We start from the raw sequence: 4,818 nt of genomic DNA, 5'->3' as shown, positions 1-4,818 counted from the left end.
TGCAATCCCTATTTAATGTACAGCGCTGCGTAATATGTTGGCGCTATATAAATCCTGTTTAATAATAATAATAATAATAATAATAATGACTGCCAATTCCTTGCTATGGTAAAAGATAATTTTTTTTAATTCGTAAGGTAATGAAAGGCTTAAACACCTTGGGCTTATTTGTATCTGCCTTTTTAAAAATATAATATTATTATCTATCTCTATGCCTATCAGTTCATGCTATAGGTCTCAAAATCCCCTGAGAAAGCCTACATGGTGAAATGCGTTGGGCAATGAGACGGTCTCTTTTTTCTTAAACACCAGTCATGTACAACTACAACTGTCCACCCAATACATTGGGTCCCCAGGACGATATATGGAAATCTGTATAGCACAGGCATCTCCACCTATCCATAATTTGGGTAAGTGATTCTGTCCTATAGAAGGACCTAAATCTATGTAAATGCTTTACCTTTGTACCATGTAAGAAAGGCCTTGCAGCCTACCAACAATTGATCAATTCAAAACAATTTACTTAATGCCATATCAACCCTGCTTGTTCTCTTTAGCTGCTTTTTGTGTTTCATACAGGAAAAATACAAGAATATGGTGCTCATATGATAGTATGTCCTTTTCCTGTGACCCAGCAACAGTAAAATACTAAAGACTTTTCTAAAGCACTTTTATAAAAAAATAATCCAAAGCCAACCAGAGCCATACTTTATTGTAATAACATGACCATTTCCAGATCTTTCATATGCCTAGCTATTTCAACATTGTTGTTAGTGGACCCTGTTTTTTTCCTGTTGGTTAGCATTTGCACTGGTTGTGTCTAGTGGTTACTCAATAACTCCTTTTCAAGAGTTTGCCACTTTAAACATAATAAATGGGATGACCCTGATGAGTGACATTTATGACTTTAGAAAAGGTGTTAAGGTGTGAGTGATCAAATCATGGACACAATGTCTGGTGGGTAATTTACTTATAAATATCATAAAGAATACTTTGCATAACAACATTTTTCAAAACCTAAAGCTAAAAAACATATTTTATAGGCTATACACTAATGCACACCAGTACCGGCATACATTTATAAAACAACAGTGGCATTTTAAGCTAGATGGATGTAATCCCAGCTGTGGCCCCGGGTAGGCCTCAGATATCATAATAAAAAACAGGATAAAAATGAATAGCTCTGGTTGCATTTGGGATCTCCATTAGACATGGTAAATAGGATCAGAGAGACAGCAATATTTGCCTTTTTTTATTATACAGTATTTATATAGCACCCTCATATTATGCAGCGCTGTACAAAGTCCATAGTCATGTCACTAACTGTCCCTCAAAGGAGCTCACAATCTAATCCCTACCATAGTCATATGACATTAATATAGTCAACGGTCAATTGAGGGGGAAGACAATTAACCTAACTGCATGTTTTTGAGATGTGGGAGGAAACTAGAGTACCCGGAGGAAACCCACGCAGACACGGGAGAACCTGCAAACTCCATGCAGATAGTGTCCTGGCTGGGATTCGAACCTAGGACCTAGGGCCGCAAGGGCCAGAATGCTAACCACTGAAGTACTCTTGTTCTTCAAGCTTTGAGATTAATACAAGAAACAATGCATAAATCAAGGAAACCCCTTTTGTAATGTTGGAGAAGCAACCCCAAACATTACAGGTCACATGCTGTCTATCACATACAAAATGTCCAAGTGTCAGAACTACGATTTTTTCCACAATTACTGATTGCTAGAGGGCTAACTTGCTTCTACAGCCTTACTAATTCACTGGGTAAAATCTTATTTTTTGCTACTAATTTTGCTTTGTGTTCCTTTGCAATGTAGGCACTTCAAGTCAATCATGGGCAATAATCCATTTAGTCATGACAAAAGACAGGAAATCACATAACCATGTCCAATCTTCTGAGCCTCAGGATTCTAGATGTGAATTGTGGTTCGGCATAGCAATTATAGAGAGTCAATGGACCACCATCCTGCAAAATTGCTTAAAGCCTTACCTTTAATTATGATATGTACTCTACATTAGAAACTCCTAAAAACAGATGTTTCCTAATTAATGTGGTTCTTTATTTTATAGTAATATCATACTGGTTTATGTAAAAAGCACTCCTCATTGCTGTTAAACATCCTATAGCATGTATTACGAATTAAGAAATCACATGTTTTCACCAAATTGTTTAGCCAGAAGGAGGCATATAGGGCACAGCAGTTTTCTGATGTATGTTGAATTAAAACCACAAATTAATAATACAATATATAAGACACTGACACAATGGTGTGTTGTCTCTTCTGTTACATTGTAAATATTGGATTACTAGTTCAATAATATTCCATAAACCCTCTCCCCTCCCATGTGTGTTAATTTCCCCACCTCCTAGCTCTTTGGAGCAGGGTCCTCTGTCACTGTCACTGTCTGTATTCATCTGTCATTTGCAACCCCTATTTAATGTACAGCACTGTGTAATATGTTGGCGCTATATAAATCCTGTTTAATAATAATAAACCCAGTGTTAATTACTACCTTCATGGCATGCCATTAAAGCCCCAATCCAGGCAGCAGAAAAACAATTGCTTATATTTTAGGGGTAGGCAGTAATACCATAGATACTCAAATATAAACCCCTCTCATACCTCTCTCGTACCTCACTATAAGATAGCTTTTTTGGCACATATTCATGTGTTGTAGTGCTGTGCATAAAGTTTAACTTAACATGCCTAATAAGTGTTTAACCCTTGTATTAGGGAGGTGGTCAGTACAAGGATAGATTTGTTTTATAAATATGGTGGTTAAGCTTTAAAAAAAGTCTTACGGTCTGATGGGTTAAAGGACATTTATTACCTAAGAAAAAAGAGACACTAACTTGCCCGATTATGAAACGTAATACATTTACGTATGTACCTTTGATGAGGTGGATCAGCTTGTGGCATTAGGTGGTTTATATAAAGGGTAGGTGGCATATGTGTTTATTTATTTCTTAGGATGCCTTATCACCAATATGCTGTGGCAACTCTAGGTAAAGCATGCAATTTATGGTGCAGTACTTTGGTGTAATTTAAGGTGCATTACAGTGCTAATAATTTATAATGACTTCACAAATTACAGCTACGGTAAACAGCAATGCATTTATCCACCAAAGTACTGCAATACACAAACATGTAAACCCTAATGCTTAATGTCTATGTAAACCCAACGTTTATTTTTCAGTATGTTTGGCATCAAGCCTCAGTATATACAGTTGCAAAACATTTTCTTTGTTACTGGAGACCCTGGCAGTAACAGTTCCTGTGGCATAATGGCCAAACCACGTGAGCAGCAGCAGCGTAGTCAACCTGTTGTGCGAGCCCATTTCATAGGTGAAAATAGCTGCCCGATTGAGAAAGGCAATCAACCAGATAGTTTTTATATAAATATTAGTAAATCCAATAATCACAGTATTTTAATAATTTGTAAGACATAGGTCACACTAGCCTTTAAATATAGCAAATGTTTGTATTCAAGCACTACAGATATAGTAAACCAACTTTAGATGCTAATATATATTCAAGAATACCATTTGTTGAAAAGAGCTGCTATAATATTGAACACAATATAACATTTAAAACAAATAGATTACAACAGTCTCAAGATGCAAAATTGAATCCAATAATGTTCAAGAGTATAATCCAAAAATGTGCAAAAGAGACTGCTCCGTCACCCAAAGATAAGATACACACTTACCAAAAGCCGATGACCCTATTTCAAACTAGCGGTCAAATTAAATACGTTAAATGTTGCCTCCCAAAAGTATATATACAAAGTAGGAAACACAAAAAGGCTGGGTTTAAGGTGGCAAAAGTCAAAGTTGTATTTGACATATCAACTTGTATGCCATTTAACTAGTGAATAACAATCGAATCATTGTGCAATACATAAAATTCTTTTGTCTATTATCATTTCAGCAACTATTGATGTTAAAATCACTATTATAAACATTGTTATACTTACCATCCTGATAAATTGTTTGTACTGTTATAGATTATTATATCTTATTACACAGTCACATTACCGGGTCTCTGCATATCCCCTGAAGAAGCCCTCCAGCGAAACGTGTCAGGATTGAGAGGTGTTTTTTACTTGTCTTTATGCCATCTGTGTAGGCAGTCTTTTTGTCTAGTATATAGGCATTTCCCTATTTGGATTACATAGGGTTGCCTGAATTCTTCTCTTGTTTTATGTATTGCACAATGATTGGACAGGTATTCATTTGTTAAACGGCATATAAATTGATATGCCAAATACAACTTTGACTTTTGCCAGGTTAAACCCAGCCTTTTTGTGTTTCCTACTTTGTAGTGGTCAGAATAACTTGTTAGCATTCTAATTAATCAAGTATCCTGGAAGGAATATACTGCTATAATGTATCTTCGAAAACATTGGGTTAGCAACCAGCGCATTTCTGATGTCGACACCACATGTGTGTTGGGGTGCATGATGGGAATGTTATATTTGTACAGAGTACTGTACATGTCATACTCCAACCTGGCTTTTAAAAGCACATAGTACATAAGATACCCCACCTCTCCACTTATCCACTGAGCTCAGTTTATTTACTCCATACTCATCACAGTATTGACATAATTATAGAAAGAAATGTCACCCTATTTAACTAAATTTTTAAAAATTAATGAAAATGACTTTATTCTGTTTATCAATATCTTTGCAAATTGTGTCACATCTAAATTTCTTTATGTGAAATACAATTTGGGATTAAAATAATAAAGCTCAAAAAACAATTATATGCTAGTGTATCTTCAGATAGTATCAGT

This window comes from Pyxicephalus adspersus, chromosome 12 (assembly GCF_032062135.1).
Source record: "Pyxicephalus adspersus chromosome 12, UCB_Pads_2.0, whole genome shotgun sequence".
Lineage (NCBI taxonomy): Eukaryota > Metazoa > Chordata > Amphibia > Anura > Pyxicephalidae > Pyxicephalus > Pyxicephalus adspersus.
This window is presented reverse-complemented; position numbering follows the sequence as displayed.